The sequence below is a fragment of the Callorhinchus milii genome, unplaced genomic scaffold (assembly GCF_018977255.1).
Source record: "Callorhinchus milii isolate IMCB2004 unplaced genomic scaffold, IMCB_Cmil_1.0 Scaffold3, whole genome shotgun sequence".
Classification (NCBI taxonomy): Eukaryota; Metazoa; Chordata; class Chondrichthyes; order Chimaeriformes; family Callorhinchidae; genus Callorhinchus; species Callorhinchus milii.
In genome coordinates this window covers 70209314-70226829 of record NW_024704744.1, presented here as the reverse complement: position 1 = coordinate 70226829, position 17516 = coordinate 70209314, and the positions used below count along the sequence as shown (strand labels likewise).

The 17516-nt window shown below is 41.2% G+C and overlaps 1 protein-coding gene across 1 annotated transcript in view; it reads right to left on the bottom strand.

Annotated features, from left to right (window-relative positions):
* LOC103179238 (pleckstrin homology domain-containing family G member 1) overlaps positions 1–17169 on the bottom strand; it is a 144106-nt gene extending 126937 nt beyond the window's left edge. Inside the window, exon 1 of the mRNA XM_042332694.1 lies at positions 16977–17169. The gene's annotated coding sequence lies outside the window, so the exon portion shown is untranslated. The remainder of the gene's footprint in view (positions 1–16976) is intronic.
* Positions 17170–17516: the final 347 nt, after the last annotated feature.

Below are 17516 nucleotides of genomic sequence, written 5' to 3'. Positions count from 1 at the left end.
TGCCACTTGGGGCACAGAAGGAAACCAGATGTTTTGAGGGTTGCTTTTGCCCATTTCCAAAATTCTTGCAATTTTGTCACTTCGGATGTAACTGCAAACATTCCAGTTGCTGGTTTTGGCACAGTTGCTGATAATAATAATAATAAACCTTGCATTAGATATAGTGCTTTTGACGTCTTCTTGACGTCTCAAAGCACTTCACAGAATAATTGTAAAGTGAATCGAATGTATATTTGTGGGTGAAATGCGGCAGCCAATTGCGCAAGGCAATATCCCACAAACAGTCGTGGATTGAAGTGACCAGTTTATTACTTTTTTTTTCTTGAGGGATTATTATTAGGCGGGTGGAGTTAGGAAACTTGGCCAAGGTTTAGCCCTGCCAGGAATCGAACCCAGGTCTCTTGCTTGCGAGACGAGTGCTCTAACCATTTAGCTACACTGACTCCACAAGCTGATGGAGACTACAAGCATCTAACATCGATGTGAAATGCTCCCATCTGTAGCACGTTTCATCAAACAACACAACTTCACTTCTCAGACTCCCCAACAACTGCGGATTTCATGAAAATAGAAAATGTATTTTAAGACACTGGTTCCGTGCCAATGTAAGATTCCAACACTGCACTTACTATAGTTAGTTCCTGCACTTACTTTCAACTTAGTTTCTGAGCTTTGGCTTTTCAATACGCAATTGGAAACACACTTTTGCTCAAACGCAGCTGGAGCCAAAAATATCTGCACAACTCCAGTTTTCGTGTAGACAGACGACAGGGGCAGAATGCATGCCAGATGTAAGCATATGCACAGACTTTTAGATGAAGTAAATATTAAATAAGGCAAGAATATTACTTGCAAAAAAAAACTCCATCGTACAAAAAAAATGTTGACAGAGTTGTGTGGGAATCACTTACCAAGTCAGCAACCTTGTTGTAGCATTAATAGCATTTTGGTGTCAGAGGGGTGCTTGTTCATCCTCACATTGGGTCCTGCGCCCACACTCCACCCTGACACTGGACTTATAGTAAAATCGCTGCATTACTGGAGGTTACATACCTTAGTTTTTTTAAAACTGATGTCTCCTCTGCAGGTTAAAGATTCCCATGACACCGATTTAAAACGAGAACGTTTCTCCTTGTGTCCTGGCTAACAATCCAGGATTACAGGTCACTCACCTCATAGTTATTTGTAGAATCTTGCATGAATGGTTACCGCATTCGCCTGCAAAATTAGTTACTACACTTGATATTAATTACCTGTCACTGGCTTTCAGATATTTCAATGTGATAAGGCGCTGTAAAAATCTTTCTAAGTTATGCTTTTTAAACATGTCATGAGAAGAAAGTGCAGAAATCCATGCAAATGTCATTGTAAACTACACAGAATATCATCCTGGAAAGTTTAACGTGCTTCTAAACTCTTGTCTCTGCCGTTTCTAACACCAACAAACTTAAGTGATAAAATGTTAGATAAATGATGAAGATAAACTAGATGGCAAAGTACTGTTTCTTCATGCCCCAATGCTGCTTCTCTAGCACTGTTGTTTAAATAAAAAGGCAAAGTGTAGGGTAGCTGGTAATGCTTTTAACCACCATCAATTTGCTATGAGCAAATTGGCTGCTGTGTTTGACTGGAGAATACACATTCACTATATTTTATAGTATATCCTGCAAATCCTACTTTTCATGCTTTTCAGACTTCCTCCCAACATGAAAAGCACAATATCAAATGTAAGGATTATCATTATTTATCACTAGGAAGTAAGTCGTCACTCTTCATGACAACACTGCTCCTCTTATCAGAGAGTTTGGTTCAGCCCGAACTCTGACAGTGGCATTTCACCACATGGAGGTGATGAGAGAAAACCATCAATAATGGTGGCTCATTTCTCCTAATTATTACAAATTATTTTGATCTTAGGTCAGTATTTAAGATAGTGTAAGTTCATGGTTATCTCTCTCAGCATCTTGGGACGTCCTCCCGACATGAAAGACGCTCTATAAATGTAATTTTGTTGTTGTTGTTTATTACTGCATGCATGTGGAACCGTCCAGAGTGCAGGGAGAGCGATGGCTGGTTTCCATAAGTTAAAAGAAAAATAGCCAACTTATGAATCATTGGGTCATCACAACGTTATTTCCTGTTTCCTGCACATAGAAATAGAAATCTACAGCACAAACAGAAGCTATTAAGCCCATAAAATCTGCAAATAATTTCACTCACTGAACACGATCCTCTAAAACAACAACAACAAAAACAAAAGCTGTCTAGAACTGGTGTGATGGGGGTATGGAGTTCAGTGCGGATGAGTACGAGAGTGGCGGAGTTTTGGATCAACTGGATCTTGTGCATAGTGGAGATGGGGAGACCAGCAAAGAGGGCTTTTGAAAAGTTGGGTCGAGAAGTGACGAACACATGGAAGAGTGTTTCGGCTGTATCTGAGGTGAGGTATGGTCGGAGGTGGGCAATGTGGCGGAGGTGGAGGAAGGCGGTCCTGGTCAGGCACTTGATATGGGGTAGAAAGGACAGCTGTAGGTCGAACCTGATACCTAGGTTGTGCACTGGTTCGGTGAGTCTGAAAGATAGGCTGGGGAGATTGAGGAGGTCAGATCTGCAGGATAGAAGATGTTGGCGGTAGCCAAGGAGTTTAGCTTCCACCTTGTCCATGTTCAGCTGCAGACAAGTGCTGTCTCTGTGCTATGGGAAGGGCAGAAGGGAGAGGTGAGAGCAGAGCTGATCAGTGACAATACATTCCAAAGCTTTGGCAAGGAAGGGCAGGTTGGAAATGGGACAGTAATTTGTAAGGTTGGAGGGGACAAGGGTTTTTTTAGGAGGGGAGTGATGACAGCGGTTTTAGGGAGAAGAGGAACAAAACCTGAGGAGAGTGACTGGTTGATTATGTCGGCCATTAGCGGTGAGAGGAGGGGCGTGGGTGACCAGCAATTGAGTGGGGAGGGGGTCGAGGCAGCAGGTGGTGGGTTTCATCTAGGAGATGGTGGTTGAAAGGGAAGGAGAAGTAATCGGGGCAAAGGAGTGTAGGGCGGGGGAAGTGGTGGGGTCTGTGGCAGAACGAGGGAGTGGTGTAGATGGTCTGGGGGGTGTGGCAGGGGACATAGGGGAAGAGGATGCAGCCAAGCAGATATTTTCAATCTTTGACATGAGGAAGTCTAGGACCTCTTTGCACTTGATGTTTGAAGTGAGGATGAGGCAGCTTGAGGGAGTGCACACTGAGAAACAAAACATAGTATTTTTCAGTCAGGTTCTTGGTACAGAATGTGTATCACCTTGATCACAGGCTACCTGTCCCCCATCATCAATGCCTGAGCAACATTAGTGCCTTTGTCACGCTTCCTCAGTATAGATCTGGCTCCCATTGACATGAAGCACATTTCTGGTATCATTCTCACATGAGGCAATTGCTTGGCTGATGCAATACAATAGTGTGTATAAGAAATAATGAACAGAATGAGAAAAAGGCTTTTAACCAAGAGAGTTTACATCTTCAAAAAAACTGAGTACAATTAGCACTTGTTTGGGGACTTCTTTAATCTGCTGAGGGAGCTGAGTAATGATAGTTCAGAGCAACACGAAGCTGTGAAATGTTTCCCTGTCCTCTGAAGATAATTGCTGCTTATCTAACATTATAATCGACATGATTCAGCCATGACCAGTTACAGAACTGGAACCATCACACTCCACAACGCGCTTCGGTCATTGGGCCAACAATGTGTCTCTGTCACCATCAGCCTTTCCATAGCCAGCTATTCACAGCTTCTTCACAAAGCATTTAATCCACATCACATTACTCCACTGTACACACAGTTCCAGGCTGCTACATATCTTGACAACGCCAGTTGTGCAGCTGAAGATGGAAAGAGAAAGGATTTTCACAGAGAAATCAAGGTTAATCAGGTATCCCGCTAACCAGCTTCAATCTGTGACACATCCCGTTTCTATAATAACCCTTATATTTTATATAGGGCCTTTCAAGTCAGGAGGACATCTCAAAGTGATTCACAGGATATACTGTAAAGTGGAGTGACTGTGTTTGCAGACAAATGTGGCAGCCAAATTAAGCACGGCAATGCTTCCCAAACAAGCATGAAATAAGTGACCGATTTTATTTGGGGTATTTTTAGTCAGGATACTCCCATCTCTTCTGGGCTCAACCAATGGAAAAGGTGTCACATTCACCTCCCACGTACCCAGGGTGGAGGAGAGGGGGGTGGTGCAGTTAGGTGTTGTTATCATCAAAAGGTCACCTTTTTCCAGCACAAATGTGCATTAGCACTATTCGTGTTAAATAGCAATAATAAATAATTATTAAATAGTAAAATCATAGCATTCGGTTTTTAGTGAGGTTTAATTGTAAGACTTATAAATTGTAGATTCTACAACAACAGTACAAATTACATATACTGTATATAGTGCCTTTCACGATGGGAGGTCATTATATATTCTGCTGGTTACCTGTGTAAAAAAAAGTAAAAGGTTTGGCAAAGGCCTATCATTTGGAGCTCCATTTGGACACTGATCTGCTGGGTGCCAGGAGCTGCCTATGGCTGGAATCAGGCTTCACTGAATTTAAAACTGAGATTAAGTATCCGGTGGAGTTCCAGAGGGTCAGCTCAGCCTGAGGTTCATGCAAACTCCGTAGGATTTACTAGTTACTAATTATTTTACCTATCTCACCAATCAGACCCATTCGACTCATTTCTAAGACTTAATTTCCAACTTCTTAAGCACATTGAGACCTGAAGGGCACTGTATAAAGGCACGTTGTTGTCATTCATTGGGATGGGTTTCCACAAGTGTCAGACATCCAAACTGGTCAAAACAATTTAACAGGGAAATCTCCATATATTGGTGACATATGTAGATGGAACTCAGTCTGGTTTTGGGTACTCTTAAGCATATGATGGGTTTCTGCATGTATCAGACATCCAGCTGACAAAAAAAAGATCCATTATAGACAAATTTGTCTTACAATGCGACTACAGTAAATGGGGTATATAGTTGAAGCCCACATGTGCTGTTTTATGTACGAGTGACCATCGAGTAAGTGAGGCTGGCATGGGAGTGGGAGGCAGATATATTAGTCAGACAAAATATTCCAGAGGCTTATCTTGTGTTTGTGTAGGAGAGAGACAGATAGATTGTTATGGGACGGTGGTATTTTGTTGGAGCAAAACAAAGCGAAGGATAGTAAGATTGCTTTTTCACAACATGTTGTGAGGGAGAAAGAGAACAAGTGCTATAAGGATCAATACACAAACTCCCAAGGACAGTGTGGCCGGCCTGGAGCAGGAAGGCACTGCTTCCAAACTCTCAATTCAATGACATTTGACTTTTATACGATTGCTATATTAATAGCTATCAACTTTACTGCCATACATTGCTTTTTCCTTATTGTTAATCTGGTTAAATAATCTTTAGGTCCTCAAACAGTTAATAGAGGTGACATGTGTTGACAAAGGAAGCCACCTGCAGTTAGATCCAGTAGGAAGGAAATGCAAACATAGAGATAACAGCAAGCCCTCACATCAGCTCAAGCCTTCTCAACCTTGACTCACAATGAATTTTTCAACTGTTTAGTCAGAAGTTACTAATCAAAAATATTTGTCCCCAAGCCAATCTCAGCAAGACATTTCATTTTCCTGTAAACTTCCAACTCTGTAAACTCTTTCAGGATATTTCGGGTCACAGGGTGTAGTAACTGATAGTGCTCGATCCACTCTTGCAAAAAGACAGGACGCTCTATTGTGTTTATAACCAACAGGAAAACAAATAATAAAACAACAGATGTAGCATCATCAAGATTGCTTATTCACTTCCAATGCACATCAAGGGGGTTTTTCCATGTTAGAAAACCCAAGCAACAACAACAAATTATATTTGTATATGCAGTGCTGGCAGGAGAGTGTGTGCACTATGGATAGAGACAAATGAAGAAGTCTTGTTCCGAGTAAATGGGGTACTGTTCAGTGCCCATGTGGTTTGTGCCTTGTGGTGTGACTTAGTGTTTTGCACTTGCAATGGCATTGCTTGTGTTCTGAACTATTCTAGAGCTGCACTCTGTACCAGTGTAATTTGCCATCATCACAACATAGGACAAATAGCCCTCTGACAGCAGACATTGATCTAACCTTTGTTTTGATTGAAGGGTCAAATTTATCTCAGAAGTTAAAGGACTTTCTTGGATATTACCTTTACTGTCATGTATTCACAATAGAAAATACGTCCTTGTGACTTTGTTGAATCCAATGCTCCCTCGCTCACGCTCCAAGAAACGGTATCTTACTGTGAAGTTGGCTGGTCTCCTGTGAACGTGAAAGGCGCTATACTAAATGTAAAGATTATTGTTATTATTTCCAAATCTGAATTTTGTTGTTGACTCTTAAGGATTTATGTTATTGGGTACATGTATTGAATGGATACATTCCTGTGACCTAGACTAGGAAACATGTCACCTCACCGTAAGATTAAAAAAAAACAAGTACTTATAAATCAATTTTTAAACCCTAGGAAGGTTATCAGATGAGCACTCAAAGTAATGCTGATCTTCCAAAGAGGATGTGGGATGTATCCAGAAATTATGCAATGCCCTTGAAGGTGAAGTGGTCCACCAGGACAATTTATGTGAGCACGAAACGCCAGTAACTCTACACTCCTTGTACATTATTTACACACAGTATGAGCATGAGTACCACTCAACAACGTGCAGTTATTTCAAAACCCATCTCAGAAGCATCTCTGCTACATCACCTTTTCATTGTCCCCTTTGGTGAGCAGGGTTTCTGTGCCATTGCCCACTTCTCTTGGCTACTGGCAGCTAACAGTACTCCCCACATTCCCTTCTGAGTGAATGCGTCTGCCATAAGAGGAAAGACTCCCACTCTGATATCTAATGGTTTCTGATCCTAGGGATTCAAAATTTCACCCCGTCTCAGCCAGTAAGAGCATTTATCTTAAAAAGTTTAATATTGTACAGGACTGTGATCAAATTCTTGAGTTCATTTTTGATTTGGAAATCTGCAATTCGTAAAAACAACTGGCTTCCAAAGTAAAACTGAATTGAAGAATATTACAAAATTCCTACTAAATTATAAAGTGAAATGGTCTTACAGGGTAAGACCTAGGTGGAATTTCAGGCCTCAGGAATGTCCTTTAGCCACGGGTCAAACTTGTAGTCAGCTTGCGGGTAATTAATTCTCCATTGAATACCTACAGCACTGTAAATTGTGCTAGTACAATTTAGTTCTTTATTCATTAGAGATGTAACATATTTTACACTGAAAGTCACAACTTTCAACAAAGAATCCCTCTCCTTGCTCCACATTTTGACAATCAGAATCTGGAGCAGCTCGTGTTCTCAGGGGCCACGAGCTCGCTCACACTCCCTTTTATATTTAGCGACCCGGAGTCCTGGAATATGAAGGCAGTGCCCCATTTCAGAGCTCCGGGACGTTTACCTTTCTCTAGAGTCATGCTTTCAATGGCCACAGAAGATAGAACCAGAAATGTTCAGCAAAGGAGGCCATTGATTTTGTGCCAGTTTTTTTCTAAGTTGTCCCAATTTTTTTATTATTCCTGTTTCCCAGCTCTTTCCCAATATCCCTCAATGTTTTTACTGTTTGGGCGTTTATCCAATTCCTTTTTTTGAACGATTCCAATTCCATTGCTCGAGCATCAGTAACTGCTTTTGGGAACGAATTCCAAACCCTAACAGCACTCTGAGTGAAGAAATTCCTTTGAACTGCATCCCTGTTTTTCTGCTAATTAGTTGATCAGGGAATCTGTTAATCAGCTCTCCAACTCCAGAGAGGTGACTGTTCTTTCAGCACTTGCTGAAATCAGATCCAACTCCAAGACAGGTCTCGGTGGATCCAGAGCTGGTAAAACCTATGTCATTAGTTGCCTCTGGAGACAGATTAGTAATGCAAAAGCAGTATTATAAACCTCCAAGACCAATATCAGCACCAAAGTTTTACACTTTTCAATAAATGTTCAGAGCTCCTTTAATACACTGAAGAAATGTCCCCTCTTCTGTGCCTCCTGTTAAAGCAGCTTGTTTAGGTAACTCTTTCCTGCAATTGTTTTAGTCACAGGTTTTCTACGCACAGCTTGCACGGATGTATTGTAGTTTGTTCATTAAAATCTGAGGACAATGACTGGAGAGGCAGGACTTGGGTTTGTGTGAGTACGCAATGACTCACCTTGACCTGAGCTACATGTAATTTACAGTCATTTTCCAATTTATCTGAAACAGCCCATTTGAGTTAATCAGAAAATAATCCCTGTACGAACCTCAGGATGATGGATTTTAGAAAACTAAAGTTTGGTATTAAACCTCAGGAGAAAGTTAAGTGGAACCAGAAGAGACATTTTTTATATGAATAAGAGAGAACATTTTCAGTTGAAGTTCTTAAAGCAGGCATGGCCAAGTTAAAGCTTTCTCATTCCTCACTTACCTGTCTCAGCTCAAACTAGTTTAATTTTATACACTTCAAAGCACTTCACAGAATATATTTTAAAGTGTATTTTGTAGGCGACTGCAGCAACCAATTTGCACACCATATCCTTCAAAGAGTGATGAACTTTTATTGCTAAATTGCTTGAGTTTAGATCCCCAGACATCATTCTCAAGCTGCACAATGCTCTGGTTAGACCACACAATCAATTCTGGTCACCGCAGCACAAGATTTGCCGTCGTAAGAAAACTATAATTTTGCATTATCTACTGCTTAAGAGTTCTAAAAAGTGAACTGGAGCAGGTTCCTACAGGCTATGTGGGTCTGTGGGTTACAGAGCCAAAAATGGAATAGTCATCCTACAACTTGGACACGATGAAAAACTTCATCAAAAATTAATTTTCTCCTTTAATCGCTTGCAGGTTTCAGTAATGCTTGTGGGTTTATTTCATTGCATACTTCAGACAAGGTTCAGAGTTATGTCTGATTATTATAGTCTTGATTTGAGGTTTTTGTTATAAAAGAAACGCATTCAAATAAAAAAAAACAGAGTCAGAGCACTTATGTCTCAGAATTGTGTCCTTTGGGACCTGGTTTATAATACAGTATATACAGATGGTCTAGCAGCTGTTAAGTGTCCCAGCATGATGGGCGTGTGGTCAGTCTGAACCTCGTCCCTCATTGCAGCAGAGCAGTGGAGTGCACAGCGACATAAGCCAAGTCTCAAATGTAACATCAAAGAAGGTCTAACTGAACTTGACCAAACTCCTCAAGTCAACTTGCACTGAAGCTGATCCCTTACAGCAGCAGTCTGAAGACCAGCAAGCTGATTCAATATGCACTTTTTTCCATGTTTGTTTACATGTATTTGTTGAGTGTTCTCAGATATTCTTTTACAATGAAAGGTGCTGGACAAATGCACATTGTTATTGGTTAAGTCAGGATAAATTTTTATGGGCAATTCATTCATCTTATAAAAGTTTTCTTCATTTCCAGTGCACAGACTGGGATTACACAATGAAGCCCGGGTATCTGAGTAAGATGAAGATTTTGGTATAGTTGAAGGTCTGTAACACAACCCCCATAGAATGAGGTCAGGAGGTGCGTGAGGGGATCACATTGCTTCCCAATTGCCCTCACAAGATCGCAACAGAGCTTCAGGATGAGAAACCTCTCAGCCCATTTGGTCTCATCCTTCCAGAACACCCACTCTACCATTCTTCCATCAGAGCATCTGTGATCTCTACTCTACCGCCCACCGGCTGCCCACTTCACGAGTAAGACTCAGAGTAGATACTTGATGGAAATTAATTATCACATCAGCCCCCACACAGTGAAATTCTAACAGTTAGGATCTGACTCAACACAACAGAGAGCTTCACACACGCATGCAAGGTAAGTTCAATTTCATTTCCAGTCCAGTTTTCTCTCAACCTCAGCCTGGCTGTTCCTACCCAGCAGATCATACGAGAAAAGTGTTCCTACAAAAGACATACAAAAATGATGATACTAAAAGCCCTTTGACCCATTTGATCTCATCCTTTAAGAAAATCCATCACTGTACATCTTGATAATAATGTCTGTGGAGCTGAACATGGAGGGGTGTACAGGTTGAATCTACATTTTTATAGGTTGCCTATTGAAGAACCCTCATTATGTAATGGTTTACAATACAGACTTTCCTCTTTCTTAATAGACACTGAAGATCATGTGGTCTAAATGTTACTTTTGCTTTATTGAGAAACTAGGTGAAGGGCAAAAACTCCATAGTGGAAGACATTACCAAAGCTGTAAAGAGTAGGCAGGAAGATGAAATGAACAATGGCTAGCTGACAAAAATCTTAAAGCCTCTATATTTCAGTAGGAAGTAAAGACCAGGAATGGTACAGGAGCTCTGTTGACTTAAATCCCAGAAAGGAATACAGGTTGAGCTGGAGTATTTCAGAGACGGTGATGAGATTTCATTTCAATCCAGTGAGGATGAAAGAAGGAGGAAATTCTTGGGGCATGATACATTTTGAGCCTGGAACAAAGGAGCATCGGAGTACAGGAGGAGGCCATTCAGTCCATTGAGTCTGTACCACCTGTGTATTAGATCAATAAAGATTAAATCTTTTAAACCCAATGCCCCAGCCTTTTGCCATTTCCCATAATACCACTACTACTCAAGTATCTATCTGTCTTTTAAACATCCCTATGATCCCACTCCTACAACTTTCTGGGCAGAGCTCCACATCTCCACAAGCCTCTTTGGGATGTCCTCCCGACGTGAAAGGCGCTCAATAAATGGAATCTTGTTGTTGTTGTTGAAGGAATGCTTCCTGAAAAGTTCAGAGAAACACTGGTCTTCGGAATAGCATTATAACGGGAAAAACACCAAATGACATCCTTCTGTACTGAAACTTCTAGATTTCTATGAAAGGCACACAAGATTGTGATGTGTATAGAGGATGCATGCTACAGACAAGAGAAGGGTTAACTATCAGACAGCAGAACTTTTCTTGTAACTTTTCTTGAATAGGAAGTTGAAAGTTGTTGACAAGATGTTTAGAGGCAACGTCAGCAAAGTAGTGAGCATTGCGTTTTGAAAGAGATAACAAAGAGATAGCGAGACTAACAAAGCCAGCAAACAGGGAAGGATAAAGAGTGTTGCGGTCAAGTAGAAGTGGAAGTGGAAACAATTGTCACTTAAACTTGCAAGAGATATGAAGAAACAGATTTTAAATAATTGAATGAAATAAGCTTATCTTTGTTTCCATCGAAGGTGTGGGGTGAGATCAAGGTTTGGTGAGTCAATGCAGATACAAGAAAGTTTAGTTGTATCAGTAGTGGATAAAGTAATTGGCATAGTTTTTTGTATTATGGAGTTATTTGTCAAGTTATTCACTGAATTGATGTGCAATATAGATTAGTAGCATTTTTACTGTTTGGCTGTTTGTGGGACATTACTGCAAGTAGGTTGGTTGCCATGTTCGCCTACAAAATACACGGTCAGTGTACTTTGCAATGCATCTTGTGAAATGCTTTCAGATATCCTCCTGATGTGAAAGGCGCTATATCAAATGCAAGGATTATTTTACAGTTGCAGCGACTGATCTACCTTCAAAATCACAAGCTGATCTACCATCAAAATTACAAACGCATCAAGCCATGTTTTAAATAAATCCAGTGTCCTGGCCTCAACCTTCCTTCCTGCCAAAATGTTCCAATTGTTAATTACCCTGTGATTAAAGAAAAACTTTCTGGTGTCTGTCCTGAAATTGCCTTTTACATTCTAAACCTATATCCTCTTGTCCTACTGTCTTAGTGCATCGTAATGTACTGCTCTGGCTTTACTTTTTCCAATCCCATTTAAAGTGTTGTGCATCCATATGAGATCACCTCTGAGACATCTCTCAAGCGCACCCACTCAGCATCCAGAGAAATGCGACGGATGAATGCATCGTCATTTAAAAATATTGCAACACAGTCTTCCCATACAAAGCCTGGAATTGAACATTTGTTAATATTCTTTTTTGTGAGGGGACCCTCGGGTTTGCATTGCAATTGTGAAAACAGACAGAAGATGAAAGTCATGCTTTATTTTGAAGCAAAATATGTGTTTATGCCTCCAGTAGAAGCCATCCCTTTCAGCTGCAATTGATTTCCTGTATGGCAAGCTGCTCAGCCATTTCAAGTGGCCAGGAAAGCAGTGAGGTCTTGCAGCATCACTCAGACCAGGAAGCACAGCTTGTTCCTCTGCCAGAATAAATATATAACCCTCTGAGCTTCCAGCCAGCGCAGGAAACTGAATGGCTACCTGCCCTTGTTCGCATCTTTTAAAAATGTTTCTTTAATTCCCATCTGATCCGGATGCCATATTTAGCCATATGAACGGACATTACGGAATGCTGGATTCAAACTCCGTGTCATTCAGTTTTCCCTGTGTGATAGCTGCTCGAAATAAAACATTTGGGTCTACCCTGCGGTATCTCTTAATAAGGAGCCTGAGCTGCCCAAGTGGAAGTTTCGTCTGGTAATGGGAAGTTGACAATATCATACAAACCTGGGATAAACTCCGCAGCAATACAATCTACTTCCAGAGTGGAAGTCCCATGGGTCGATTTAGGAATCCCATTCAAAAGAGCCCCCCTTTTGTGTTGTGCCCAAAATAAGTTACAAAATATTTCTCTTACATGCTTAACCAAAAATAAATCAAGTAGGTTAAAAAAAAACATACATGTGATACAGTCCAGCAGCAAAAACAGAAGTCGTTGGGAACACTCAGCAGGTCAGGCAGCATCTACGGAGAAAGGAAAGTGAGTCAACGTTTCGGGTCCACGACTCTTCATCAGCACTGAATGTTCCCAGCGACTTCTGTTTTTGATTCAGATTTCCAGCATCTGCAGTATTTTGTGTTTTGTTTATACAGACCAGCAGGTTTATTTCTGAATCTAGCTGTGTTCAGGTAGGGATATGTATTCTTTTCGACCGCTCTTTTGGTCACCTTCCTCCTCCCCCAGCTCGGATCCCAGTCCGTGAAACAGTTTGAGACAGTTTCCTGGTGCAATATAAATGTAAATTGATGTTGGTGCACAGACCAGAGGGAAGCCAATTATTACCGAGTTCCTGACATCATCAATCATTTTAGTTGCGTTGTGCAGGCCAGTGCTTTGGTACTAGTTCATTCTTAAAAGTGGTGACCATTAGTAAGTGAGGCTAGGTCAGGTCATCAACCTAAAGGCTTCTGCAGCGTGGTATAGATCTCGGTGGTGAGGTTATTACAAGGAAGACGTTGAGAACACTAATGTAAAGCACAACTGCAGCAAAGACTGGACTCTTTGGGTCCAATTCCAGAAGTTGTAGGAAAACCCTGGATGAAATGTTCAACTGCTACATGGATCAGGCACATTTTGTTTTGCAAATGTAATTTCTCCACAGGCTGACTTACAGAGTCAAACTGCAAATTCCTAAACAACTATGTCAGTATTTACAAAAGATCTGAAGCACAGCTTTTGATCCTAAGAGAGAGAGAAACTTACGATGCAGTGCGTGTGTGTGAGCGAGAGAGGACACACTCACCTCTCACATCTATGGATCATGGGAAGATCATGGGAAATTCATTTACAAAAAGGGTTGTCTTTTTGTAACAACTCAGTTAGTTGTGATTACACAATAGGTCTACTTTTAACTCAAGCAGCATTAAACCCACTAACTTTGTGAACCAAAAGGACAGAAAAATTGCAGCTGGATTCTTTTCAAAAATGTGGTAAGAAAGAAGTCTTTCTCCAGTTTGCTCCCTAGTGTGTCGGAGAACTGATTACCCAGTAAGAAAACACATGCCAAATGTCTAAATAAATGTTGCTGTTTCAAGACTACCACACAAGTCCTGTAATTTCTGTGCTTAAATATCAGTAGTGGGATCTTTAACATGCAAACCATTATTTAAAGGCCTACAGTCTCTCTTTGTAAGCCAGCTGGAGTCTGCTTCTTGAACCAATATCACTTACAGCTCATTTCTATTTAAAAACACACCATCTTCATCACCAAGCGTCCTGTGTACAGAAGAGAAAGATTTTTGCTGACAGAGAATACTTTTTTAATGATGACTGGAACAAAATGACAGAGAAGAAACAACTGTTGTGATTCATGAGGCTGATCTTACACTAGAGGTTTGCTTCATCCAACAACACTTCTCTTATGAGATAAATAGTTTAAAATATGGAGGAAAAATGATTACTTACAGCACCCCAATGAATATCAAAGAATTGGCGTAACGCTACAATAAGCTTGTTTTGACATCAATTGTGCTGAATTCTATTGTACTTGTCAGCCTCCCATGAAACATGATAAATAGAATCTCTCTGTGCCTCGCTTCCTCTCTCCCAGCCTTCAAAACAGCTCTCTTTGACTATATTTTTGGCCCACATCCTTGACTCTCCTCGGTGCTTCTCATCCTATCTGGCAAGCGCTTTGAGTTGTTCCAGTGACATGAGATCTATAGTTCAAATCACTGCGGCTGTAAAAGTACCATTGTGATTTGAGAGGAAGACCACGTTTTAGATTCTGATTTACGATCCATCTCCTGAAAGAGGTTTGGCACCATCCTGGTTTGAGCTGCGCGTTTCTCAAAAACAATCACACATAAGAGGTACGACTTTTGGTGTGTCACCTCACCTTCCCTCTACAGGTTTGGACCCTGAGCATGGGGTGCTCTGTCCTGTGACCTGTGTGTGAAAAGACTATTCTCACCTGATGAAGGCGAGTACAAGGGACTAAGAAAGAATCATGAGCCATATTTCCATTTCATGCAGATGAACTGTTAAACCAAAGCCCCTTCGGCCTGTTAATCAGGAGGGACTTAAAGATCCCAAAGAACTATTCGTAGAGAGATGTCCTGACCAACAATTCTCCAGATTACTTGGTTATTTGTTTCATGACTGTTAGTGAGACCTTGCCTTATGGAAAACGATAGCCACCTCTGCCAACAGAACCAGTTCACAAAAATTACACATGACGTGCTCCGAGACCTTTTGAATGATTTGATGCTATAAAATGCAGGGACGTAAGCAAACCCTGCAAAGTCTTGCACGTGCCGGAGAAAGACACTCGGCGCTTCCTAACCTCATACGGTGAGCTCTGCTCTGTCTTCTGCAGGCTGCTTCTAGAGTAAGCTTCCTTTTACACATTGAGTGGAGCCTCAGAAGAATATCAGACTATGCATGTGTGTCAGTCTGCACATGGCAGTGCAACAATCCCGTCAGCAGCAACTGGAATCACACACCAGATCAGCAACCAGGTACATTCAGCTCTTTCCCTTCAGCCTCGCCACCTCTCCCATTCTGCTCAGACCCAGCCTGAGTTCCACTCCACACCTTCCCCAACTCCAGAACTTCACCACTGCAATGGGTGCATCAAAGGTCCTGGGTGTGTCCCTGTCTCCAACCTTATTAACTAAGTTATTAAGATGTCTCTTAACCGGCTGTCACTATGTTGGTGCGGGCGGGGGAGAAAGATAGAAGTGTTTGAAGGAAAGCTAATAAATGAATCTATAGCAATATATTAATTATATATATTATAATTCAATAAATTCCATTCTGCTCCTCCAGCATTTTTATAATCCTTGCATTTTATCTATAATAATCCTTGCATTTGATATAGTGCTTTTTCACGTCTTCGAGATGTTTCAAAGCGCTTCACAGAATACACTGTAAAGGGAATTGACTGTATATTTGTGGGCGAACCGCGGCAGCCAATTGCGCATAGCAGTGTCCCACAAACAGTCATGGATCGAGTGACAAAATTATTTTTTGTTTTGTTTTATCACGTCTCAAGCACCTCACACAATTTATTGCAAACTGTAGTGACTATTTTGTAGACCAATCCAGCAGCCAATTTGCGCACAGCAATATCCCATAAATAGCCATGAAGTGAATGATCAATTTTATTTGGGGAATTATTTGCCAGGTCACTGGGAAAAAACTCCCATCTCTTTCGAATTGTGCTATAGAACCAATTTGAACAGGCAGACGGGGCTCTGGTTTAATATCCAATCCAAAAGACAGCAGTGCTGACATTGTTGAGCTCCCCCAGGACTACTTTGGAGGGTCACCCTAGACTAGGAGCTCAAAGTCCCAGTGCGAGGCTTAAACTGACAACAGTCTGACTCAGAGGTGAAAGTGTTACCAACTGAGCCAGGCTGACATAAGTTATTAAAGAGTTAAATTGGTTCTAATACTGCACTTGCTTAAGACACTGTGTGTTGGCTGATAAGTCTGATGACTTGAAACGATTTAAATGAAGCCTACATTGTGTTACGATTACAACAGTACATTAAACGTAGAGGTCAATCAGCAGTCTCAGTGTGGAATCAAATACGATTCGAGCCAGAAACCAGATTATTTAATTGATGTATTTCTAGAAGTCAGTATGATTAAGAGAATGAAACGGTTTCGAGCCTTCTTGTCCTGTAAGCTAGTTAAAATGCTTTACAATTGAAAGTCTCTTATTTCAGACACTCCTCAAAGGTTACAGATTTCCAGTTTTGTTGCCTCTGGTACGACCGGTGTTTAAGTACTGACTGAGTTCAGCTTAGTGAATCCTGCTGCTGGGTTTGGAGTTGTTTTGACCTCTGCTAGTCGAACCACACTCAAGTCTCACAGCTGATTATAACAGGTCCCGAATACACTGATAGCACCCTAGTAAGTGAGGCTGCAGTCTACCAAACAATAAGTGATTTATAGCTCGCTGTCAAAATGACTCCAAACAAACAGAAAGACATTCATTCAAAAGAACCACTGCTCTCGGACTGGCTTGTCCCTCAGAAATAATCACTGTTTGTGAGCACAGAGCTAAAGCAAAAGTTCCCTTCTGCCACTGCATGAGCTGACAGGCACAGACTCCCTGGATAGTGAACGACAGTCTGCAAAAAAACTTCTCCATTACTGCTGAGGGAGAACTTCTCAATAGTTCTAAAAGTAGCACTTTAGTTTTACAACACTGCACAACAGGGAAACCAGTGGTACTCACCAACTGTTTAAAAGTATATCCTCTGTTTTGCTGTTCTTTCAGAGCTGGTTAACGATGGAATACTTCTGTACTGAAAGAGCTGGAGTCTAATACATACAGTACTGCATATTCTACAGTCTGCCGACGACTCTCCCCAACTCCAGCTCAGCTCTGGCAGAGCTGGAAACTACTGAAAAGGCACTGTATCTGCCTCCTTGGCTGTCAGCCAGTTGTACAGCTGAGCTTTCGCTACATTGCTGCACTAATTCACAACCCTACAGTGGCGCTTATGCAAACAAGAATGTCATTCATATGGACTGTGGTTCTGCTTATTTAGTTTCTTGTTGATCAACCTGGTCCCCATCAATGTTTTACATAGATATCCGTGCGACATGCTTATTGTTTTAACAATGAATGCTAGATTTCTGCTGGCTCTATTGTGAAAGCAGGCGGAGTGGGAATTGGGCCAAAATCCACAAACTTCTAAAGCTCTGTAATTTGTCCTAGATCCTTTCTTTACCTTATTTTGATTCCCTCCCCCACCCTCCACCCTTTGCCCTT